Below are 27,082 nucleotides of genomic sequence, written 5' to 3' on the forward strand. Positions count from 1 at the left end.
TACTCTTTTTGCAGGCAGACCACAGCTGTTCAAAAACAGTGCTGGTAGGGTTTGTGTCCCTGGCAACTACCCTGCTTTCAGTTTTATACCTTTTTAAAAATGCATGCATGAGTTCAGCAAACTGTCATCAAGGCTAAAAAAAAATTGTGAAGTATGGCTCACCGGCGAGGCTGGGTATAAAACAAACAGCTGGCAAGAACCACTGAGTCTCAGGCTGTGGGTCTGTGAAAACTGGATAGCAAAGAAGGCTGGGCTTCCCAGACGAAGAAAAATCACACCTATGCCATGCTATGATACAAGCTGAACAGTACATGGAAATAACTCCAGCAGAGTCACTGATCAACAGGGATTCAGTTTCATGGCCAAAAAAGTATTCCCAGAGGAACCAGTTTGAGGGAGTGGGTAACTGCATCTTAAGTGAACAGTAATCCCTTGTGATCAGGAGTAAGTAACTTTAAACTGGAGATGGGAAGAAGTCAAGAGATCAGAAACTGCTGTGGTTTAATCTTGCTCAATAAACTGAAAATTCTAGGGCCTCCAATGCAATTATAACAGACTACACAAGTGAATGTAACTTTAATTTCTACCACATTAGGATACTTTGGGCCACAAAGAACACACAGCACTGCTACACTCTGATGAACAAGAGTAAAGAAGGCTGATGTAAGAGAAGAGAGGCATTTACAGTCTATTTATCTCCTTCAGTCACACTAGAAATACACATTGAGAGTGTGATTACATCATTTTAAAAAACCCTGCACTTTTCAAGATAAGGAAAAATGACATAAAATGTCCATGGAGGAAATATTTATATGTTCATTTTCCCTCATCAGGCTGACCCTGCCTCCATTATATTTATGAAGCGAACAGTTTGTGATTAAAAATATTAGATTCCTTTTATGATTGCCACAAAAGTAACACTATTTTAAGTGCCAGAGAAGTATTTAAGGCAAAAGGTACATCCAATACCTCTGTGTGGAGTCTGAAACCACAGAAGGTCTTTCGTGGCCTCTAAAAGCTACCCCAACCATCTCCCTGGCAATCTAATGAAATCTTGGCTTCTTACCACATGGATTAAGTTTTCCATCTGTGCTACCATTAGCAAGCAATGACTGCAGATGCCAAAAAAAACCACCTTTCCATCCCAATTTACACCCACCTCCATTTAAAAAAATGTTCTCAATATTTGCCTACACTATGTTTTTAAAAAAGAGTGTGCGGCATCTGGCTGATTTTTGTTGTATACCAGAATTTGCTGGTGGCCCTCCTTCCCAGGTTAGTCATCTAATGCCAAACATCCTCAGATCCTTGTGGCCATCCCCAAGGTAGACCACAGCACTCTTCAATCAATTCCTGTGAACAAGCCATTCATAGTCCTTCTCCATCTACCATCCCATCTGCTGCTGAATTCACTCTAGCAGGATATTTCACAAAGCAAATTTTACATTATTGGAATGTACCCAAAAATATACTTTGCTGAAAACAGTGGCAATCTAGAGGAACACCTATAAGTTACTGTTTTGGGGAGGATACAAGTCTAATAACAGTGTAACAATGATTACTGGAAAACTGATGGTATCTCTCCTCCCCCCGCCCCACATATATCATATAGGCAGGAACGAGGAGTATGCACTAAGAAAAAAAAAATCATCGCACTTTTGTATTTGAGGTTCAGGAGTGGATTTTTTTTTCTGTAATCGCTTATGCTTTTGTAGGAAATTACTGGTCCAGGATTCAAATCTGTGCAGTTTTTTGGGTTCTGGAGCTTGGGAAGCATTACCTTCAATGGGGAATCTACTGGAGAGTCTGGGCAGCTGTTTATAAAAAAAAAACAATGGCATTAATTTGCCTAGAACATACTCTTCTCTCTAAACTGAAGATCCTCCCAAGCTGCAGAAATAGCAATGCAGCATGAGTTCCTCTTTTTCTTTGATCCCAATGATTTCCTGGGCAATGACATTTGTTTCATTTTCCTACTCTTACAGTAGCAGACTGACAATATAAAAAAAAATCTTCTGAAACCTCTGTGTTTGCCATGCTTCCTTGTCACAGTCTGTTTGTTTCATACAGTGAGGAAGGAGATGTCAGCTTTCCCATTACTCCCTGTGTGGGATGGGGAGGAGTAGAATGGCAAGTGACACCAAAATTGCAGGGACGTGAGGACCACCTGTCATGTTAAGACAATCAAATTATCAAAGCCTACTACAGCCAGGATTTCTGCATGCAAAGGCATCATTCATGAGTTCTGGACAAAATGTATTACTTGAAATTTAGATGGTTTTGCAATATTGAATCCCATTGTCCTGCTTAGATCTTATCCTCTTGATTCCACTCTAGATGGGGAATCTATCATGAAAGCAGGTTGTGTCAGGATGTCAGAGGCCAATAAATGTGCTATGTAAATGAATGGAATTTGTAAAAAAAAATTAAAAACTGTTCTACTGTTTCTGCATTTACAAAAATATAGTTGGAATGGTAGTACAGCATCAATTTTCTGTGACAACTTCTACTATGATGCTGGCTCCTCACTTACTCTGGGAGTTTCATCAATTAATTAAAAAAAATGCAGTACTAGTCCAAAGATGAGTTTGCACTCAATAATGGAGAACTGTAATACAAAATACACATACTGCTAGGCATGTGGCACCTTGACACGGTAGTGGGCATATCACTTAACAGAGAAAACCAAACCATCATCGCTTACAGAAAGGATATCCTATACAAACAATTATCTCAAAAACAAAGTTACCAGTGTGTGAGTTATGAGTTCTCTCATCATGGCTGAATTCTCCATTGTGATCTTTGCTTACATTACTGAATTACACTTATCACCCAAACTGGTCAGGCAAGAAGATACCTATACAAACAATGCACATGTTTGCTCAAAGGACTCTGATGCTCATTATACACAAGGAGATGTTGCCTCACTGATTTGGCTTGCCATATCGAGTGGGAATTGACTGAAGCCTTCTTCTCTGTCAGCAATTAATCCCATCTAAACTCAACAGGACAGGAATAACCTATAGCTGATTAAGCGCTGCAATGATTTCTCCAGGATTTGATCAGAGCAAGCTCTATAGCTATGGCAGTTTCCCACTGAGCTTCCATTGCCCTCTTCTTGGCCTTATGCCGCTTATCCCTCCCCTCCTCCTGCTACACTCTCTCAGCCAGCACTTTCTGTCCAACCGGTTCTACACTTATTTTTGTTTCACTAAGGATTATCTCCATGGTGATGTCCAGGTGACAGCAGGGAGGGGGGGAAACCCACCTGCACTGAGACTTAATCCCTTACAGAGTGTCAAAAAGGAGTGCAACTATTGTCCCAGAGCCTAGATGTCTTCAAACCAACAAAAAATGCAGTGTAAAGGGGGGGGGGGGGGGACCAAACCACTCACTACTGAAGGACTCTGAGTATCAAAGGATATGTACCTGATTTTTAAGAAAATGCAAATCCTGGAATCAAGACCAGCTGATTTTGTCCCCTTCCCCACATAGGAAGATGAACAATGCTGTTCTTTCCACAAATGTTGCATTTCTAATAGCTCTTGTTCTGTTATAAACAGATTTTGTCATAAAAACTCAGTAGGTTAGAAAAATGGAAGTCTGCTTCTTTTGCAAATAAAACCTTTCTTAGAGTTGCTTAAGAGCTTTGCAGAATGTTCTACTTTTTCAGAACTGCCAGAAAGTCATAGCTACAGAGGAAATTCAGAGTTTGGAAATGCAGAACTCCCTGAGGGTTTCTTAACTCCCGAACACTGTATTTCAAGTTCATTACATGGGCTGGAAAGAAAACAAAATTCAAATATTCCTAGATGCCCAATCAACTAGAAAATCAGGGATTATTTCACCCAAAGATCTAGAAAGAACCTGTGGATGGTGCAGTTTTATACATGATAATAAAACATGACTCAAAGTAACTGGGAACCAGACTGCACTGATTATGGATATGGGATGCTCCTCCTTGGTTCTGGCCCAGTTACGCAGCAGAATAAGAGACTGAAGGGGGAATACAGAGCCTGCTTCTTTCACTCATTACCCTCAGGGCCAAACATGAATACTCACATTTCCTGTCAAATATCAACTGTGCAGATGTTGGATTCTTGGCAGGGAGTACACCATATACTCCCCAAGGTAACAAATAAGCACACTCCCAAGGGCATGCTCCAGCCAAGCACACAATTCAAGAGCTGGTGATGCCCACCAGTCTCACCTACTCTAAAACAGGTAACAATTTTGGGTCTTGATCTACATTTTGTATCTGTGGTTTCTCTAGCTCTCAGTCTTGATCTTTTTTGTTGGCAATAGAAAAGCAGCACCAGGAGAGATAGGCAAGTGCTTTTGGCTGGGGATTCAAGAAAGAGAGATACTAAAGATGGAAATGATAATTTCCCAAGAAAACGCTAGCTCTCAGACTGTGTGTGTGTCCATGTGTGTGAAATGCCATTAAGTCACAGCAAACTTGTGGTGAACCCATAGGGTTTTCAAGGCAAGTCATTAAGAAAAGGTGGTTTGTCATTGCCTTCCTTTGCAAAGTCCTTCTCAGTGATCTCCCTTCCAAGTATATTCACCCCATAAGCAAAAAGAATTCAAAGTGTAGTATACAATACTATTGTGTAGAAAAAATATATAAAGTGGAACAGTAATCCAAATCTGCTTAGTTTCTAAGATCTGACAAGATAGGGCTGTACTGTACCATTCCACTCTCAATCATTAGTACTCTATTAAGATTTCTCTCCGCTGCTGACTGCAATGTAGTGGAAGGATGATCAGCAAAGGAGACTCTTCATGTATAAGCAAATTACATTACTGTACTGGCCTCCCGTTGGGGGATCCAACAACAATGAACTGGATCAAGCACTTGTCACAGCTAGTTTGAACAATGCAATTGCATGAGTATGGGCACAAGACTTTTTTATTTAGCATTTTAAGTGTGTTTGATTTGAATCTTTGTAATCACATACAATTAGGTGCCACTGTAATTATATTTTGTTCATTCAATTACTGTTCCACTTTATATATTTTTCTACACAATAGTATTGTATAACCATACTTACTGTGAGTTCTTTTTGCTTATGGGGTGAAAATCTGTAAAGCTGACCTTCAGATACAAAATTCAACAAATTCAATGAATACATAAAATAGATATATGAACAAGTATAGAGAAAATAGCAGCCTAAATAGCCCTGTACAACCTTATGAACATATATGAACATATGAAGCTGCCTTATACTGAATCAGACCCTTAGTCCATCAAAGTCAGTATTGTCTTCTCAGACTGGCAGCGGCTCTCCAGGGTCTCAAGCGGAGGTTTTTCACACCTATTTGCCTGGACCCTTATTTGGAGATGCCAGGGATTGAACCTGGGACCTTCTGCTTCCCAAGCAGATGCTCTACCACTGAGCCACCATCCCAGCACATGTATAATCAAATTACAAATTATAAGCAAACCTTAGCTCGTCAGAGCTTGGAAGCAACACAGGGTTGGCCATTGTTAGTACTTGGATGGAAGACCACCATGAAAGACCAGGATTGCTATGCTGAAGAAGGCAATGACAAACAGTTTGGTGTAGTGGTTAAGAGAATTACTTCAAAAACAAATGAAATCTAGGAATTCAGCAAAGTCGATGCACATAGCATAATAACTTTATAACAACATTAAATTGATGATTATTTTTTAAACGCTACTGCAGTATAGAGAAATTGCTGCTGTATGGGCATGACCAGTAAAACCTGAAGTTTCCTGCTCTTGCCCATGTGGTAGTTATTCAACTTTTGCTGTGATCTTCCTCAAAACTTCACAGCAGGGAGCCTTGGAAGGTGTATGAATATACCACTAACAGAGATGGCCCGTCCACTAGGCAGCTGCCTAGGGTACAGGCTGGGGAGGTGATGGGTTGGCCCCTCCCCCCACCTCCAGGGTGATTGATATCACCCGAGAGGAAGGCCCCTGGGAGCCCAGAAGAGGCTACATGATGTCTGGCCTTCTCCTCAGCACCCGCCCTCTTCCACCACCCCTGCGAACAAAGCTGGAGGGCGCATATACTGATGCAGCAAAACACAGGGAGGCTGCATGCCACCTGGCTGTAGTCTCTCCACTTCTGCAAGGTGGAGTGACAGCGAGAGGGGCGCATGGCCTCTCTGCACTTTGCCGCATGTGCTCTCCCCACCCTCTGGCCTTGCCCATAGAGGCAACAGCAGAGGGTAGCAGGCACCTAGGGCACAAGATGCCCTAGGGCTGCCCCTGACTACTAAGCAGAGGGGAAAGCCTGCTTTCCAGCAGCATTGAACCTGAGGCATTCTTCCCATGCAGGAGAGAATGATCACTGACCAAGACATTATGTAGCATTCTGAATACTAAGCAGCAGCAGGGGGACTGGCAGTTTTGGATTTTCTCTCTACTTCTTTTACTCCTATTAATAATTAAGTTACTGAACAAGCAAAATCTGTTAGTCACCTGTGCACTAAATGAAATTAAATATTAAAATTTCAACACAACACAATCTCAGTCTACTTTCAAGCACTCTATTCTCAGTCTCTTAGAGTTTTATGCATCTTCAAGACTGGGAATTCAGGATTAAAAGTAGGACCTCTGCAGTTGCTGCTCCTGACTCCAGCACCAGTCAAGAGCCTGAACTGGAATCCCTGGGCCAGCATGACTGTATCATTGTGGTAGGTGAAGCTGACAGCAATGCATCCAACAGTAGTCTATTTTGGAGAAGCAACAGTTAAAGCAGAGCTCTGTGGCTGATATGTACGAGCCCATCACACAAAATGTTATTTATTTATTTATTCCACTTTTCACCACCAGCATGGGGAAGTGATTCACACTAAAACCCAGAACTGCTAACGATAGGCATAGTTACCAAGCAGCAATTAAATTGAACATGAACATAACTGAACATGAACATATGAAGCTGCCTTATACTGAATCAGACCTTTGGTCCATCAAAGTCAGTATTGTCTTCTCAGACTGGCAGCGGCTCTCCAGGGTCTCAAGCTGAGGTTTTTCACACCTCTTTGCCTGGACCCTTTTTTGGAGATGCCAGGGATTGAACCTGGGACCTTCTGCTTTCAGTTCTATACTGCCCCAAGGCTGGCTATCTGGAATATGAGTACTTAAGTATGAGTGTAGGTATGCTCGCCAACCTGGGGCCCTTTTAATTCTCCTAGTGATAGACCTTTTAAAGCTCTTAATAAAATTACTACTTCACTTTATACAAAACCTTTGTATTCCCTAAAGCACCTTCTGTGGGCCTATCACTCAAGGTCCCTGCTCCTGCTCTCCTGCTTGTGAAAAAAAACCCCTCTCATCTATTTATTTATTTGTTGACTTCACTTATACCCCACCTTTCTCCCCATTGGGGATCAAAGGTGATTTCTTCTTTTGCCAGCATTTTATCTCTGTTCTGTGTGGGATAGGCAGGTATGCAACCAAACTGATTCAAAGGAGAAGCTCACAGATACTAGGATTTTATGTATATATTAAAAAAAAATTAGAGGCCTGATTAGCAGTTGAGTAAATAGAATAAAGAATAGCCATTGGCCTATTGAACCCAGAACTTTCTGCCCACTGGTGGCTAGATTTACAATTTCTCTCATACTAAATAACATTTCTAAGGTATAGTCGGAAAGTGCAAGAAAGAATTCAGGCGAAGTCTTGAGAGCTATCTGTTTTCAATCTGGATGAGGCCATTATTAAAATAAACCAAATCAAGTTATGATTTTAAGTTTCAAAGAAAAAGTAACTGGCTCACTGAGTTTTGCAGAAGTACTTTATGGACACAAACATGTTTTGCTATGCAGGCCAAGTGCTTCTCTCCACCCACAACACCTAGACTTAGCCACGGTCACTGGCAGTGCTAAAAGATTTTCTGCTCACCTAGCCAGTTCTCCAAGTAGCATTGCCTCTGTCTCAGGAAAGGCACAAAGTTATCTCCTCTGCTTGCTTTGAAAATATTGACCTAAGTAGCAGAGGAATTTATCAATCTTTAATGCCACAGCATTTTAAAATCAGAAAGCAAGCATTAAAAGAAGGGGCGGAGTGTGAACAAGGGAAGGAATTAAGCTCTCTGTTGGGAGGGAAATCTCTCCACTGAAATGTTTTGTTTAATCTGAAGTCGTCTATAGCCTTAAAGCTGGCTATCTCAGATTCAAACGGAATGCTCGAACAAATGTGTGTGTTCATCCAAACCAGTATGCTATACCTTGAATTCAAGGTAGCATTGGAGAGCAAACTGAGCCCTTAAGCAAGAGAGGAATAACATGATCCTCTCATTATGTAAAAAGTCTTGGCACTCTTCCTGCATCTATGTATTCTCTTAGCAATTTTGTATCCGGTTTGGGAATTCCAAGAACATCTGCAATTGTCTTTTGCTTAACCACACATCTGCAAGATGAGACGCATCATGTCCCTACCTGCAGTGCCCTGTCATTAGAAACGAAGCATGCATTCCCTTCCAACCAACGAAACATATAAACCCCTGGTGCTAAGCCACACCTGGAGTGCTCACCTCTTAACCCTAACCTCCCCTTGAGACTACTGACAAAATAACCCATCACATTCCTACCATTAGCTGGGGAGACAACAGACACTGGGAAGTAGAAACATTAGGCCATACTAGCGAATGGCCCCCTCCCTAGCCCCCTATACCATATATAGAAGCTTCAGCCCAAAGAGCACCATAACCATTTAGGAAAGCCAGCCAAACTAAAGACTGGAACTCATGTCTATGCATGCTGTTGTTATGATAAAACATTGTCTGAGATCAGGGAGTATTTCTGATCTCAGCCAAGTGACAGCTGGGGGAGAGAAACATACACAGATTTCATTAACAGCATTGTGACAATAAGCCACATCAGAGAGAGAACCGCAGCTCCCAAAAAACGGACCTGAACCTAGCCCTCCATCAAGGAAGCAACTGGTGGAAAAAGTTTAACTTACAAAAATAGCCAGAAGGCATCAACGGAAAAAGGGGGGTGGGGGGGAGAGAAGATAATCCTAAATAAATATCCAAGAAGAGTCAATTGATCAGACCAAAGTCCCAGCACTTAAAGCAGGGATTGAGAATACAATTCTCACAAAATCCTCATGAGGCTATAGAGGAAGTTGTGAAATGCTTAACATAACAATAGGCTGGGCCTACAGCCAAATGGACTAGTGGGTACTTTCAGACAGCATTGTTTCTCTAAGGCTATCATGCATTCACTCTGCAATCAACTCAGCAAGGAAGGTGGCACTGCAACTCGGAACATTCAACAAGTTTCTTCATGGAATCACTCTCTGCAGGGAGGAAGGTGCGAAGAGGAGGTGGACAGTTACCACAGTGTACTTGCATTCTATCATCATCTGCTACCTCAGGGCTTTCCTACATGGCCTGTGACCCCTGACCTTGCTATCTTCTTTCCCAGAGAAATGTTTCTGTGCTTTTGGTAGGCTTGCCTGTCCCCCAGGTTTTGCAGACCCCGGTTTTGCTGGCCCCTCCCCACCATCAGCCAGCTTGCTGGTGGGGAAAGCCCTGCCCCAGCAGTCATGATGTACCTTTAAATCTCTGTAGATTTAGAAGAAGTTTGGAATATGTGTCTCCCTTTAAACCTCAGGAGGAGGAAAGCTGTATGGAGGTGGGGTGAGCAGGCAGAGCCACATGGCTCTTCCTGGTGAGTGTGTGCAGCTGTGAGAAAGGAAGACAGCACAGTCCCTCTGTTTGTTTTGCATTCAGTTCAGAAGTCATTTGCATAGTAAAATGGATAGTAAAGAGTAAACTAGAACCTGATTATGGGATAGAAAAAAACTCCACCCCCTGGACTGCTTTGTTCCTTACTTTCATTTCCCTGTGTTAGTCTGAAGAAGTTGGTTGAAATACAGTAGACTATTATATCCAGCAGCTCCAATGAATAAATTACCCCAGTGAGATCACAGAAGTGTGGGTTTGCAAACTATTTGCATTTATGTTGGCTGCTTTCCTTAATAAAGCCATGCTTAGAAATGCCACCAAAACCTGGCAAGGGACTTGTGGGGTATGACAAATTTTACTTTCATTTAGTGGAAGTGCAGCTGCTGAGGAACTCTTTGAAGGTAAAAAAGAGAATGAAGAAATGAAGACTGCATTCAGGGGGGCTGCACTGCTATATTTTTATTTTCAGGGCTTTTTTTAAGCAGGAATGCATAGGAACACAGTTTCAGCTGGCTTGGCATCAGGGGTGTGGTCTAATATGCAAATGAGTTCCTGCTGGGCTTTTTCTAGGGAAAAAAGTCCTTTGTTTTAGGGAATTGAACAGTCTTCAGGCTCCACCCTAAAGTCCCCAGGTATTTCCTGATTTGGACCTGACAGCCCTAGCTTTTTGCAGCAACATTGGCAAGGAACACTTCAACAGGAGAAGTCATCTCCACCACTGCTCCCTCTGTTGAGGTTCTGTCACATGTCCTTTAAGGACTAGGAACTTTGTCAGAGTAAGATGGTACCCCTTCCTTCCTGCTGTGATGAAGCAGCAGCAGTGACAATGGCCAATATGTTGAAATTAGAATTTTGGAGTCCAGCTAAATAGGCACTGGGATTTTGTGTTCTGAGCTTGCTAGAATTTTCTTTTGCATATAACACCTGTGGGGGGAAATCTGGATGGAGACCCTTGGTGCAAGGGGGCAAGAGATTTAACCCTTTTTCCTCACCCACGATTTTTCCACCTGAAGGGGCACTGCTGAATTATAGGTGCCTGTATATTTGCTCAAATCAAGCAAATTGCCACTCTGAGGGTCAGAATTATGAGGATCAGGACTGTGCTGCAGTTCTGATCTGAACTGGGTCCCTGCACTGCTACTGCTTACAAACACAACAATACTTGGGAACTGTGAACACAGCATTCCCACTATTTCATCTAGCTCCACTCTTTAAAGCAGAGGTGTCAAACTCATTTGTTACGAGGCTGGATCCGTAGGGTTGCCAGGTCCCCTCACAGTCATGGCAGGGGAATCTGGGGGCCATTCTGAGGGTGGCAACATTGTGTGCAATGCTATGGTTTGGGGGCAAATTTCTACGTTTTTTGCCTTCAAAACCACAGATTTTGCCCAAAAATCAGAGTGTCATCATGTTGAGGATGTTGCATGGTGATGTCCATTTGGGGGTGGGGTTTCCTCTGCCAGCCAGCTGGCCAGCAGTGAATCAAAGCCCCCAAAAGCAGGGAACTCCCACTGGGACCTGGCAACTCTACAGATCTGCCATAAATGTCACTTTGTTGGGCCATGCCATGTGTGCCATAAAATGTAATGCCAGGTACCAGGGTTATAAACTTTATAAAGGACACAGGCAAACACAATTGACATTATTTATATTCAAAATACAAGCACCCCCTTCCACCTCTCAAGTACCTCTACCATCCCTTTAGCGTTGCCAGGTCCACAATGGGAAATATCTGGAAATTTGGGGGGCAGTGCTTAGCAACAATGTGATATTACATCTGTGATGTCACATCCTACAGCATCACTTCATGGTGTCACGCTTCCTCCTTTTACGCCATTTCTGTGGCCCGCACACATACACATATATACATATACAAACCAATTCTGAATTCAAAGGAATCTACTCCCAAGTAACTATGATTAATTGCAACCTAAATACTAGGTAGCAATAACTATGAATATAAATTAAATAATCCCTAATAACACAACATGATTAAAAATATGGTCAAGAAAATATTAAATTAAAATGTATATTTGCCCTGGAGAGGGGGTGGTCAAACCTCCAGTCAATTTCATTGTCTTCATCGTTTGGGCCACTTGATGAAACCCCCTTGTACTACTACAGGCTAGATTTATGACTTCTTGCAAAGGACAGAACTGGTAGTGTTAATGTGTCACCCCTTTTAGTCCAGACATTTAAATACATATACACAGCTACTGATGAATCCTCTTGCTGCTATCTGGCTAAGGGGAGAGGATCATAACAAACTTAGTGTTGTCATAAATTCTGTAATACTCCTGGATGTTTTGCCTTGCATAAATTGTCATATTCATAACCTGTAATTCCATTACTGTCATGTGGCTGTTATTTTTCTCCCTATATTTGATTATCTAGTATATTTATTTTAAAACCCAAAATAAGATTTTTAAAACACTCCTCACCTTTTTCCTGCTTTTTCCCTTGTTTACTGTCACTGGTGCTAGGGTGTTGGAGAGGGCTTATTTGGGGGATGGAGGGATGTAGAGAAAAAACTGGGGGGGGGGGAGGAAGAAACAAAGAAAGAGGGAGACATAAGAGTTCTTTAAGGAGGTCTTCGCCCTCCTCCTTTCCTCCTTAGTCCTGAATCCTTCTGTTGGCTGTTGGGAGGGGGGGCGTGATAAAGAGCAGGAGCTGTCAAACACAGAAAAGGACACTTATTTGAGCTTTTTTCTACCTTAGAAAATCTGTAAACCTTAAGCAATCTCACTTTGAGTTTTTACAGCCATGTTCTGGTTGTCCACGCTACAAAGAAGAAGTTGTGCACTGCTGGTTACCACCAAGGTGTACTTTCCCTTCTCCTCAGTCCACCTACTCCTTTGGGTGCTCATGTGTGTGCACCCCAGACAAGAGGCATTCTGAGCTGAAGAGAACTGGCTCCTGGCACTGCCCATACCACCAGACAGCAGGCTGCTCTCAACCTAGTCCTGACAAGGCATTCTAGAAGAGAAGGGGGTCACATGCAGCTACTGCACCAGAGCCAGACAAGAGGGCCACATACACACACCTCTGCCCATGAGGCATCCCCCCACTCTGGTTGCAGTGGAGCAGACAGAAAAGAAAAAAGCAGCCAGGGAAGGAGAAGACAAGCTAAGGGAGAGGCAGATACTTGGAAAAATCAAGTGAGGGAAAGAAGAAAACTAGCAAGAGGAAGGCTTGCTAGTTGGCCTGGTGAGAGTGGCTGCAATGAGAGATACAGCATGTGGCTGCAGTAGAACCCAGGGCTTTAGTTCTTCTAAGCAGACAAAAGGCACGTGGCCATGGCAACATGATGGCTGTGGGGGCAACAGATCTCAGAAGACCACTTCAGGCAACGAGGGTTCAGCAAGTGGCCACCATGGCACAGGTCACCTAAAGACCAAGAGCTGCCCACCTGACCCCTGGACAAGGAGCAGTTGCAGCTGCTGCAATGGCTTTAGGGGGTTAAAACTCAAACCAACTTCCCTCCTGTTTCTCACTTGCTCCACATGTGTTGGTGCATGTGCATCAGCTTTTAAGTCTGGGATAACAATCTAGAGCACCTAGTCTGTGCTGTGTTTACAACAGAAATAAAATCAGAGAAAGGTGCCACCGTTTTCTCCCTCTTTTTATTGATCAATAGCAGGAGGGGCAGGTTTTCAGCTGGAGATTGCCCACCAGAAATAGGAGCATGGGAATCCAACTTCCCTCCCTCACACCAGTTACTCGCAGGCTGAATAAGATGGGCCACTTCTATCCCACAGGCTGCATGGTTGACACCCATGCTATAGAGTGTTTCAAAAATCAAAATTTTAACTATCCTCACTTCTGGTCTATTTTATATCTGGGTGGAAGAAAATGTTAAAAGAACCGTCTAGTTAACACTCTGATGTGAGTCAGAGAAGTCTATGCAGTAGCTGCCCATAGACAAAACTGCATAGTCCAGACCAACCAGGACTAACAGGCAAAGGAAGGTGTACTTTGAGACATGCTTCCTGAGCAACAGTTCCAGATGGCACAGACATGCTTGCCAGGGCAAATACTGAAAGGGGAGGTTGACTAGACAAACATCCTATTTCCTAAATTACCAGGGAAGGTCAGGAAAGAGTACTTCAGATCCAAAATATATCCAATTGCAAGGATGCACACAGTGCAGAGGAAGAGTCACCACCACCGGAGAGCCGGTTTGGTGTAGTGGTTAAGTGTGCGGACTCTTATCTGGGAGAACCGGGTTTGATTCCCCACTCCTCCACTTGCACCTGCTAGCATGGCCTTGGGTCAGCCAGAGCTCTGGCAGAGGTTGTCCTTGAAAGGGCAGCTGCTGTGAGAGCCCTCTCCAGCCCCACCCACCTCACAGGGTGTCTGTTGTGGGGGAGGAAGGTAAAGGAGATTGTGAGCCGCTCTGAGACTCTTCGGAGTGGAGGGCGGGATAGAAATCCAATAAATCCAATATCTTCACATGAAGACAGATACCACAGAACTAAAGGACCTCTTCAAGGGAAAGCCACTAAGGGAGCCTCAAAAACTGGAGTCTGCACTGGGCTGATGGCCGAATTCACTCCACACAAAATCTTCCTTTCTTGTATAGAACTTTGAATAGGTATCTGGAGAGGTGGCATATAGATTTTCTAAATAAACCTAATGCCACATGCCAGGCAGATTGACCTTGTGTTCCACCCACCCCCCCTCACACACCCACAGAGATTTATGTCATCCAGACCTAGCAATCTAGCTTCTAGTAAGAGGTGACACTGAAAAAGCAATTACAACCACCAGAACAACTTTTAAAAGGCACTGCAATTTCTCCGTTGCCAATGAAGGCAGCAGAGAACATCAGTGGAGGCAGGGTTTAACACCAGACAAGAACAAGAGCAGAGATGTGGTACACACAAGCACTCCTGTTGCAGAAATAAGAGTGGGTTTTTATAGTGAACATCAACCAATCAGAAACAAAAAGTAAGAACCAGCAAGGGGATGGGATTTCCCTCCCACCAGGAGTTATCTGCGGGTTCCCTGCTTGCAAGTGGGCTAGTCGCTAGACATTTTTATGATGTGTGGAACTGGAGTGAAGTGTCCGCTTTGGTAGCTGAAAACGAAAGAATAAAAGGCGAAATGACCCTATTCTCTGTGTTCAAACATACAATTTGAACTCCAAAGAAATACTAGACAAATCAGAAAGAAGCTGTGTATCATTTCAGCTTTTCTCAGGCCTTTACTGTTTTCTGTTTTGCTCACAGCCATACATGCTTCAGTTTGCATCCATTTTGCTAAACCAGTACTACAAAGAGTAAAGGAAGGGCAAGAAGGATTATCCATGTCCCTTGAGGGAGCATTAGCTAAGGAAATGACCAAGATGTTGACTATTACCAAAGCAATAGTTAGATTTGCTGGAAAGAGTCGAAATTTAGTGCCCCCTGCCCTTGTGTAAGGGGAACCATAAACTCTGACCTTAGGTAGTAACTCATTGTTGCTACCAGCTTCTTTGTCATTTGGGAGAGAAGACCAGCATGGGCATGTAAAATGCACAACAACCCTACCCCTCCTCCAGCACAATCTTCCTTGAGGGTTTTGGCAAAAGGTTAAGAAGAGGACAACATAGGGAGGAGTTGGGAGCAGAAAAATGGATCCTCAGGCCCTGGATCAGTGCACAGAGGCTATAAATCAGTAGAAAGCAAAAAGGCAAATCTCATCCTAAAATGTCATGCATAGATTGGTTAAAATTAGGGATTTAGTACTGCACACAGCTAGATGAAGCATTTACTACATTATCTAGCAGTCCAGATGCCACTTCCGTCCTCACCCACTCACAAACTGCAGACCCCTGATCCTCACTGGGACTTGCCAGATTCATAAACTTGCTTCTTAATGTGGGCATTTAAAGTGCTTGCTGTAATGTATATAGCCATGCAAGTCCAGTGGCACTACTGAGAATGTGCACTGAAGATGCCTGCATCACTTTAAGTAAGAAAGCCCACATGGACAATTAATCTTGACAAGATTCTGTAGCTATTCAGGTTACCAATGCCATGAATGAAGCAAGTGGAGGGAGACAGCAGGACAGAAGGTGTCCCCAGCAAAGGACAGAGCAAAGCAGAATGCTACATTTTATGGATCAGATCTGGTGGCAGATCGGGAAGGAAACAGTAAATTAGGGTTCAGTAAGAAACACATGTGGTTTCCATGATTACCCATTTCCAGGGCTTTTTTGTAGCAGGAACTCCTTTGCATATTAGGCCACACACCCCTGATGTAGCCAATCCTCCAACAGCTTACAGGGCTCTTAGTACATGACCTTCTGTAAGCTCCAGGAGGATTGCCTACATCAGGGGTGTGTGACCTAATATGCCAGGGGTGGCCAACGGTAGCTCTCCAGATGTTTTTTGCCTACAACTCCCATCAGCCCCAGCCAGTGGGCCAATGGCTGGGACTGATGGGAGCTGTAGGCAAAAAGCATCTGGAAAGCTATCATTGGCCACCCCTGTAATATGCAAAAGAGTTCCTGCTACAAAAAAAAGCACTGCCCATTTCTGTGATGGCAGCCTAGATTAGAAACCATGCAAATAATTCCACATTATGAAAGAGTTACAAGAGGGGAAATGGCTGTGTATCAGTTGCCGGGTTCAATTCGAGATGCTGGCTATCACATATAAAGTCCTTCATGGCCTTGGACCCTCATACCTGCAAGACTGCCTCTCAATGTATGTCGCACCATGACAAATTCTTTAATTTGAGCACTGCCTTCTGCAGGTGCTATCCTACGCATAGACTTTTCTCTGTAGCCCCCTCTTCCTGGAATGGCCTACCTGAGGCGGTCAAGAAGGTGTTTATGCTCCTGGCATTTCATGAAGTATGTAAAACAAAAAATGTTCAGGAGGGCATTTTTATAATGGAATCAGGGCTGCATCACAACAGAAACATAACACAGCTGCACAGCAGTCTAGTGGCCTGAGACAATGCTACTGCACAAATGTATCTGACACTTTTACAAAGCAAACATGAGCAAAACAAGACAGCTACTATGGAACCTGCAAGCCCAACTTTCAACAATGGGAAAAAGGGGAGAGTCATGGATGAGGCATAAGGATAAAGTAAGTGTATGGGAGCAAATGGGATGGCAACGTATGTTTTCTCTTTCAGCTACTGATGACACTGAGAAGTTAACTGTAATGCAGGGGTGTCAAATGTCCAGCCTGTAGGCCAGAACCATCCCACCAGGGCTTTAATCAGGCCCCTGGGGCTCTTTTCTCCCCCTCCTGTCCTCACCCTTTGAAGCTCTGAGACTGACAAAGCTCCCAGCTCCTTCTTCCTTGTCCTTGCAGTCTGAAGCAGCAAGTAATTCTGGGTTTGTAAAGCTGCAAGGAAAATGTGGAATGCATTTTCCATTAAAGTTTCTGTGCCCAGATAGCTAGGACCCGGAGACATTTTTCTTTATAACTTTGACTGATTTCTCACTAGTGTTGCTCCACCCAGGTCCACAGCCAGAAAATTCTGGTTGGGGGGGCCCCACGGGAAAAATTTTGGATGGAGGGGCCCCCCCTCTGGCAACCTCCACTCTTTCTGCTGCAACTTTTCTCTCCATGGCTCTGGCAGCCCTGCCACCCTCCATGCAGTACCTCCCCCTCCCTCCCACCCAGCCACCCACTCACCCATTGAACTTTCTGATTGCGCCAGAAAGAGGCGTAAGAACCGCCAGCTTCAGTGCAGCTTTTCCAGCCGATCACGTGATCGTCGGGGAGGCACCTTGCAAGAGCCCCAGAAGTCCACTCTTTACAGTTTCACCCAGTGGGTGAATTGGTGGCTGGATGGAAGGGAGAGGTGCTGCGCAGAGGGGGATGGGGATGCCAGAGCTGCCAGAAGAAAAGTGGTGGCGGAGAGAGCAGGGGCTGGGAAAAGGACGGGCCATAAAGGTCTGAGGGGGGGTTGGGTGGAGGGGCTGTGCCCCCCCATGCTTCTACCCCCCCCCCCCCGTGGCTGCAGGCCTGGCTCCACCTCCAGGAGTCTATTTCCCTCAGTGCAAGCAAGTAATTTCCCACCAGTTGGTCTGCAGGCACATTTTGATGCGAGCCTCCTTACAATTTCATGCACGGCATTGTATTCCTTAAAAGACAGCATCACAAAACTTCACAGGAAACTGGAGGGAGCCCTGTGTCAAAATGCGTCTAACAAGCAACTGGTGGGAAATCGATCACTTGCACCGGGGGAAACAAAAGCATGGGGTCGGAGTGACGCTTGTGAGGAATCGGCCTATGTGCTGTAATGTGCTTCAATGAAGTGGAGATCAGTTTCACTTTCAGCGTTCCTATATAGACAGCAGAAGCTCATGCTTCCCTGGAGTTGCGTCCTTGCAAATAAAGGGCTGATGCTTTGAGCCAACTTGTCTCTGCTCAATGGATCTCAGAACTAGTGCCTAGTGAGTATTCTAACCACAGCCAAAGGGAGATATTACACTGGAGAGCCATTGCCAATCTGATTAGACCCTTGGGGTAGTGTGGGAGAGAAGCTTGCAATATCATTTCATTGTTTTCCCAGGCTCAGAGCATTTTATATTTTTTAGTTTCTGCTGTGATTCTTGTGATTTTTCTTGATGTTCCGTTTTAAAAATTGCATTGCCAAATCCCACTCTTCCCCCACCTTTCAATTTTAAACAAAATATTACAAGAGTTTTAAGTATGTTTGTATTTTAAGTTAAAACGTAAAACATAAACATAATCCCTCCCTCCTGTTTCCTTTATAAAGTTTATATCTCCCCTACTTCACATTACATTTTATGACACACACGGTCTGACCGCACAAAGTCCAATTTGTGTCAGATCTGGCCCTCCTAACATATGAGTTTGACACCCTTGGTAAAGCTTCACAAAACAGGTGACTGGGATGAGAGGAGTCCCCAGACCAGGAATAGCTGCTCTCCACCACCATAACCATCATAATAGATTCTACCTGTTCAGTGACATTTTTGCAATGCTGCTAAATAGATTCCACCCTTCCTGCCTTCAATGTTTCAAAAGTTCACTTTGCATGCTTCAGATGCTTAAGCTGGGGGCGGAGGTGGGGGTGGGGGGCAAAGAGAGATGATGGACGTGAACAGGAACCCATGATTTTTTAACCTACTTCTAATATAATTACACAGTTTGACATACAGGAGAAACAAAGCAACTACCAGCCTACAACATTTCACATAATCTGTTCCAAAACACTGAATCCCATCCTCTGCTAGCAAGTTCCACAAGTGAATTAATACAGGCCATGACAATGTTATCAGCCAAAGGATACTTCATGCCATGCAGTACTGATCCCCCAGAGAACATCGTCCTCCTTTTTTTTGCATTAAAGCATGCATTTTCTCTCAAGTAGGGCTTTTTTTTTTTTTTTTTTGCAGAAAAAGCCCAGCAAGAACTCATCCCATTATGTCACCATTGTTTCACATGGGGCTTTTTTGTAGAAAAAGCCCAGCAATAGCTCATTTGCATATTAGGCCAAACCCCCTGATGCCAAGGCAGCCGAAACTGCATGCCTGCTCAAAAAAAGTCCTGCTGCCAAGGAATGTGAGCCTGCTCCATACTGATAAACAGCATGCAGCTTCAGTTAAACTCCAGATATGGGCACCTTTAAATGGCAGGTTGAAGCAATGAGACAAAAAGGTAGATTCTCCTAAGGGCTAAAAATGCCATTTAGAAGATGGATAATTTGATTTCTTCATTAAAAGCAATAGGGAGGGTGAGACACTAACAAGAGGGCTTTTTTTGTAGTTGGAACTTCTTTGCATATTAGGCCACACACACCCCTGATGCAGCCAGTCCTCCAAGAGCTTACAGAGCTCTTAGTACAGGGCCTATTGTAAACTCCAGGAGGATTGGCTACATCAGGAGTGTGTGGCCTAATATGCGAAGGATTTTCTGCTACAAAAAAAGCCCTGCTCATGTCGGTCACAAGAGCTAGACACAAAACAAACAAGTAAAGTTTATGGTTACCTGGTGAATTAATCAAAAGTTAGATTGCATGATTCAGTTTGCAGGCTGACTGTGGAATACTTTGCTAAATAAAACGGAAGGTGAGATCAAGAATTTGGTGACACTAGAAATAATATTGAGTTACACTCACAGATTGGCACAAATACTATCAGAGATTACCTTTATTTCTTGACTACCACCATAACAGTGAACCAAATTCAAAATAATGTCTTGCCCTATTGTCTTAGAAGAAATGATCATTCTGCCCAATTTTTCATGGGGCAGCCATGTTTGTCTGTCACAGAAAAACAAGAGAATCTTCTGGTATTTAAAGACTAAAAGATAAATTCGGTCATTGGCTTCTGTGAACTAGAGCCACATTTATCAAACACATGAAGTGTGTCCTTAGCTGTCATGCACATAATATGCCTGCATATATCTATATAGCTAAATGATAAAGGTAAAGGTAGTCCCCTGTACAAGCACCAGTCGTTTCCAACTCTGGGGTAATTAAGCTTACATTTTGATATTTCTATATACACAACAGAACTAACCCAGAACAGAAAAGATTACCATCTCCAAGATTTGTTAAACTAATTTAATACCGGTAATATGATAGGAATTCATTGTTCCAGGAAAGGTCTAATGAGATTGAAATCTATCAGAAAGACTGACACTAATTTTGCAGTCTGCCTCCCTTTGAAGTTTTGTCTGAAAAAAACAGTGTCTTGTCTCCGTCTGCCGGATCAGAGACAAGGAGCTCTAAACCCAAGACTGCCCATACATTGTGTATCATGTTTCATCACACCAATACTGCCCAAAAACAGCACACTTGCTACTAAGCCAACAAAACTCTGATGCAAGTGGAGTAAATTCATGATAGATGAGAATGAGGGCAGCCTTTTAATAACTGGATTGGATGAGATGGTGGAGTCTCATGGTATGACTAGCTCTCATGCGGTGACTTTTCTATGGAGGTGCCTTCTGACAATTGTGTACATTGACTATCCCAGAAACAGAAAACATATTTATCAGCTTAGGCACATTAAGAAGTATCCTGATGTCATGTAATCTGCAAATGAAAAAAAAATGTTTCCAAACTGATGGTCAATAATTCAGACGTTTACAGTAATTCAACCTATGATTTTTGAGCCACCTTGCAGAAAAAACAATATGAATATTCCCAGCTGTATTAAACTAACACTACTGTCACGAGAGTGAATCATTCACACTGGCATTGAGTGTAAAGAGTTTGTCCTTAAATCAAGGTACTGTGTGTCATGGGTCTGAAACAACTGCAGCATTAAAAATAAACATATCTATTCTCTAGTATAATGCTAATTAGAATTTTCCTCTTCTGAAACTACTATACTTTTAGTAAACAATGCAGTAGAAGCAACTGCTTTACATAAAGCCAGTTCCCAGAAACCAAGAACATTATAATACTATTCAAGATGAGCAGGCAACCCATAGTCTTATTTCAAGGGCATCCATAAAAAATATAAAACTACAGGTAACAAACAACGAAGGAAGATGATTTTTTTTTTAACATCCTGTGTTGAATGTTCCTTTCTCCGGAGCAAGGTTTAGTCCAGGCTTGCACCGCCTAACTTGGTAGCTCTAATGTGTACCATCAGTGAATTGCTTGATTTTGACAACAGTTTCTTGCTGGGACAAAATACTAGACAAAAATACTAGGCTAGATGGCTATTATCAATAGTAAATTGCCAAAGGCCAGTTTGAATACAGGGAAGAGATGTAGAACAGGCCTACCAGAATATCCCGCTGTACTGACACAGATCTAATTGTCCTCCATTCCACTATGATTCACTATGATCAAAAATTAAAGAGTTTCCCTTTAAATGTGCATTGGCAACGCTTTTGTATCTATCTGAACTCTAGCAACACACCCATTCATATATGGATCTCATAAGAGGAGCCTGGCTAGATCAGACCAGCAGTGGTCCATCTAACCTAGCATCCTGTCTCACATAGCAGCCATCCATTCTTCTGGAGGGCCAACAACAGGGCAAAGAATAAAGGTTGAAGCCTTCCCCTGATATTACCTTCAGGCACTGGTTTTTAGAGGTTTACTGCCTCTGAATGTGGAGAGTCCCTTTAGTCACCATGGTTAGTAGCCACTTATAGACCTGTCCTCTATGAACCTGTCTAATCTTCTTTTAAAGCCATTTATGCCTGTGGCCATCAATACAGCCTCTGGCAGCAAATTCTATACTTACAGCACAATTCGGGGGGGGGGGAGTCTTTTGGGAGCAGACGAGCCACTACATGGGTACAGGAAGGGTTTGCACCGACGTACGACCAGTGCCGCCACAGTGGAAGGGAGTTATGTGGGCGGGGGACCGCCTGAGCGCTGCTCCACCCGAGGGCAGCAGCGGCTGAGGGCTGCGCCCGAGTGTGGGGAGAAGTGAGGCGGAGCACGGTGTTCAGGCGGGGGGTGGAGTTGGGGGCGCGGCCAGGCTTAAGCGACTTCCTGAGCAGTTTGGCCCAGGACATGACCCCCCCCCCCGAGAGGCGCAACTTTACGCCAGCAAAAATGGCGGCATGGCCCATAGGCACTCATTGAAACCAAAAACAAAGGTCGCCTCTGCAGAAGCTCACAAACCCCTTAGGGAGCAGTGTGATTGCCTCACCAATCCCCTCGCACCTCGGGCTGACGAGCCCCCTCCCCAGCACCCAATCGTGGTATCCCCCCTCCTAGAAATACTTCCACTCTGGCCTCACACAAATCAGTTGTTAGGGAGAGGAGCGCATGGTGGGAAGTTCTGCCAGTGAGCTCCCAGCCATACAGACTTAGAGTGAGGGACAGGCAGGCACACTGGTGACGGATTATGCACTGGGCGGTTGCTTTGACAGTATCTTTGATTTATGAGGGGGAGAGAGGTCTCTCCCTTGGGGCTAACTGCTCTTGTTTCCAGATCTCCACAGGTTCCGAGCTCCCGGAGGCTCTGCATGCGAGGACTGCCGCCCATGGCTGGGTAAGTTCCACTGTCCCCCCCAGCCTCCCCCTCCCCTCGCTCTCGACCGCTTGGTGTGCGAGTGTCTCTGGCACTTGAACCTGGCAGTGGGCTCCGGCAGGGGGCATTTGCTGACCCCACTCCCCTGTGCTGCTGCCTGCTCCCTTCCCTTGGTCTGCCCTCTGCCACGTTCTCAACCCCTGGCAGGGCACAGGGTGTGTGTGTGGCAGCTGCCTCGTTGTGGGGAGGTGGGTCAGAGACTGTCCCTTTAAGAGAGTGCCCGGCTGAAATGCAGCCTGCTCTTCCAGCTGCCGCCCCTGCAGGTGCTCTTGATCTCTATCTCCATTTTGCAGGTGGAACTCTAACAGAGAGGCTTCCATGTGTGTTGCTCCACCCCCCCCCCTCAGCTGTTTCTGCCCGCCGCTCGGAATGGAGCCCCGACCACGGCGAGACTGCCCAGTGCGCGCCAGGGAGACTGTTGCACTCTGTTCTGGAAAAATAAAGTCTGAGCTGTGCCCTCTGTTGTCTCTCCTGCTTGGCATCTGCTGCAAATTCCCTGGGCAACCCCCCCCCCCCCATCAGTGGTCTCTCCAAGGGAATGCCTGGGAGGGTGGGCAGACTTGGTTTTATGGGGGGAACGGTCTATGAGCCGTCACACTGCCCCCTGCATGACTGGACAGGGGAGGGGAGTGCCGCCCTTCAGCCTGTCTGGGCTGTTGTGCGCAGGACACTAAGGGGGGCTGATGAAGTGGACTCAGAGTTCTGCGGCTGATGCACTCGCACTCTGAGTTCCGAGGCCCCCGGGGAAGGTGTTCTGTGCACATGGCAGGGGGCATCAAGGCAACACAAGGGGTCTCTGGGTGGGGGGTCTGCTGCTGGCTTGCTCACTCCCAGACACATTCCAGTCACTGTCTATGACAGCAAACACCTGCACTTAGTACTTCCTGCTTGTCTGCCTGACATTGGCAGAGTCTCTGACAGCAGGAGGGTGTGAGGGGATTGATGGCTTCTCCATGGTCCCATGTGGCCTTGTCTCGCCCCCACCTCTGCCTTGCCACCAAGCCAGGCTTCTCATGCGCGCATGCCCAGCCTCACTCCTGTTCCCTCCCCGCGTTGGTGGGACATCTCTCCTTTGCCTGTGAGGTCTGCCCATCATTGGCTCCGTTCTGTTTGGGGGCGGGTTGGGGATGGCTATCTGCCTCTGTGAGGCTTCCTCTCCCCATCCCTGACTGACATGAGCTGCAGTGCATGCTCCAGGATTGGCCAATGGGGGGGTGGGCTGGCCCTCCCCTCTGGCTGCCTCTGCCTCCCTTGTGTGCCTATGCCAGCGGCATTGCCATGGTGACCGTCTCCCGCACAGCAAGCTACACCTCTCCCCTCCCCATGGTCCAGCATGCCAAAGTCCTCAGGAAGTCTACTAGCGGGTCGGCAGCTACACCACGGCTGGCCACTTATGTCTGGATTGGGCTGCCCTTCAATCATTGTGTTAAGAAGTACAAGGATAATTCTACCAATGGCTATTAGTTATAGTGACAGAAAGGGGATTCTCCACACTCAGAGGCACTAAACCTAGAAACCCCAGAGCTAGGAGGCAATATTGGGCCTCTATGCCCTGTTGTTGGACCTCCAGAGGAACTGGTTGGCCACTCCTCCTTTCTTTTTTGTTTTTTAAACTGAAATGTCTCAGACCTTTTAGCCTTCCCTCACAGGTTGCCATCCCTCATCTTGGTTGCCATCTTCTGTACTTTTTCCAGCTCTGCAATGTTCTTTTTGAAATACAGTGACAAAGAACTGCACATAGTATTTCAAATGAACCCACGCCATAAATCTGTACAGAGGCATTATAATACTGACTGTTTTATTTTCAGTTCCTTTCCTAACAATCCCCAGCACGGAGTTTGCCTTTTTCACTGTCGCAGCATGGGGTTAAAATTTTCAATGAGCTATCCATTATAATCCTAAAGTCCATTAGCATATATTTAAAGTTGGGAATTTTTGTTCCAGTGTACATCAGTTTATACTTAGCTACACTGAACTTCATTTGCCACATCGTTGCTCCCTCACCAAATTTGTGCAGATCCTCCCAGAACTCTCTACAGTTGGCTTTGGTTTCTCTCATCCTGAATAGTTTTGTGTCAACTGCAACCCTGGCCACTACTAGGGATGGGCACAGACCCAAACCCGAGCCAAAATTTGAATCAAATCAAATTTTGCCCTGCCCATGAATTCTGGATCCAGGTGCGGTGAAGCAGCCTTTCCTTGAACACTCACTGAGCTTCTGCCCATCTCCCAATGCATGAATGCCACTTCCAGATTCTGGAAGTGGATTCTGGGTTCTGCCCCCAGCACACCTCCATCCAGAAGTGACATCATCCAGAAGTGACACAACTGTGTCACCCAACATGCTTATGTCACTATGGGTAATGTGGGCACATTGGGGGTGATGCCTGACACCACCCAGAAGCTGTATGCGTGTGTTTACAAGAGGACCCTGAACTGGTTCAATTCAGACAGGTTTTGCTTGGGTGTTCAGTTCAGGGCATCCCAGTTCGCAAATCCCAAACTGGGCTTTCCTGGTCTGTGCTCATCCCTAGGCACTACACAGTTCACTCCCATTTCCACACTGATAAACAAATTAAGTTGCACCAACTCCAATTTAAGTCCTTGTGGGACTACTGAAAGAATTGTCCATTTACTCCTACTCTTTGCTTCCAGTCATTTAACTAATTTTTAATACATAAGAGAACCCTCTTATGCCATGACAGCTCAGCCTAGTTCATGAGTCTTTGGTGTGGTACCTTGACAAAAGCCTTTTGAAAATCCAGTACATAATGTCTACCAGGTCACTGCTATCTGCATGCCTCCTTGTTTTCTCAAAGAACTTTTGGTGAGGCAGGATTTCCTTTTTGCAGAATTCATGCTGATTTTCCCTCAGCAGGCTTTGTTGCTGTGTGTGTCTAATATCTCCTGTTTTCTCTTCACTGCCTATTCAAACACAACCAAGCTCTACCCTGCAACCATCATTCTCAGACTCCCTTTTCTCTCTGTCTGGGTTTTTAACAGGCAGAATGATATGGGCCAAACTAGACAATGCACATAGATTTGTGTAACATTCTTCTAATACGAGCACTTTGTATTAACACTTCCCAACATCCAAACATTAAATGGAGTCTCAGGAATTTGCATTCAGGAAAGAAGGACTAATGAAGGAAGGGTGTGCTTATTCCTCTATGTAAAACAAAATATACATAATCACAAGTCAAGTCACATATGACTTAAGAGGAAAAGCAAGTAACAAATTTGTGTCCCTAAATGGAACTCGGCAATTCAGAGTTTTAGCTCAGGGGTGTCAAATTCATTTGGCCGAATCTGACATAAATGAGACTTTGTCAGGCCGAGTCATGTTGGGTTGGGCCAGGCCATTTGTGTACCTATTTATGAACAGGTAGCAGAGGTATAAACTTTATAAAGGACACAGACAAACACAAAGATATAAAAAAAAACCACTTAAAACATCAGCACTCAGTCTTAAAGGTGCTTTCTTTGAATTTCTCCCATGGGATCCAGGGAACTGGGCAAAGGAAGTTCTGGCTCTTTCCCTCTTTCCCCAGGGAACAGGAGGGGGAGGAGCCTCAGCCAATAGAAGGAAGAGCGACTTGGCTCATAGCTCTGCTGTGCGATTGAGAGAGTCTGGCAAAGCAAGCTGTTATGCAGAAGGAAGCAAGAGAGAAGGAGAAGGAAGCAGATGCCAGCCAGTTGCTTGGGGGCCTGACAGGAGCCCTCTGGGGGCCTGATTCGGTCCCCGGGCCACATGTTTGACATCCTTGTTTTAGCTCCTAGAGAGAATTTAGTCTTGACTAGACTCACCACTGCATATAAGCATTAACTAAAAGGGAAACATCTTCATAAGTAGAGTTTAATTTATTTTCAGAACTAGGACCAAAAAAAAAGGCAATAACTGGTTTCTTTACATTAGCCCCTCTTCCATTCCCCTGTAGTTCCCTGCATACAATCGAAACCAAAGCACGCCACACCAGAGTTGAGCCTTATTTACCTGGACAAGTATCAGTCCTACTGTACATACATCTGAGAAGCTGGGAAACAGCCAAGACCACTGATTAAGATGCTGGGGAAAATAAAACAAGATGAGAGAAACTTTGATTAATGCAGAAGCAACAGCCAGGCCGTGTTTGCCTAAGATTACACAGTGGAATGTAGTTCTCCTTCTTAGCATACACATTCATTGGGGGAAAAATGAGTAAAGGCAATGTCTGGCATAGTGAACAGAGAGGTAAATCAAGGATCTATGCAGACTGGTTCAGCATAATCTGTGGCAGTGATATCGGAAAGCAGTTCAGAATTAATCAGAAAAAGATTTCTGCATTAGACACTAAAGCACAGCTACCCTGTGCGAATGTCCAACTAGCTGGCACAGCGCACCTTGCTGTTAACCCCCTCCATCTCAATACACACACACCTTGCACTTACA

General features: G+C 44.6%; 1 long non-coding RNA gene across 1 annotated transcript in view; it reads right to left on the reverse strand.

The window, feature by feature from the left end:
• The window catches only part of LOC132581230 (uncharacterized), a 73,168-nt gene extending 46,318 nt beyond the window's left edge, over positions 1 to 26,850 (reverse strand). Inside the window, exon 1 of the long non-coding RNA XR_009556114.1 lies at positions 26,648 to 26,850. This is a non-coding gene — a long non-coding RNA (uncharacterized LOC132581230). The remainder of the gene's footprint in view (positions 1 to 26,647) is intronic.
• Positions 26,851 to 27,082: the final 232 nt, after the last annotated feature.

The sequence above is a fragment of the Heteronotia binoei genome, chromosome 13 (genome assembly GCF_032191835.1).
Source record: "Heteronotia binoei isolate CCM8104 ecotype False Entrance Well chromosome 13, APGP_CSIRO_Hbin_v1, whole genome shotgun sequence".
NCBI lineage: Eukaryota > Metazoa > Chordata > Lepidosauria > Squamata > Gekkonidae > Heteronotia > Heteronotia binoei.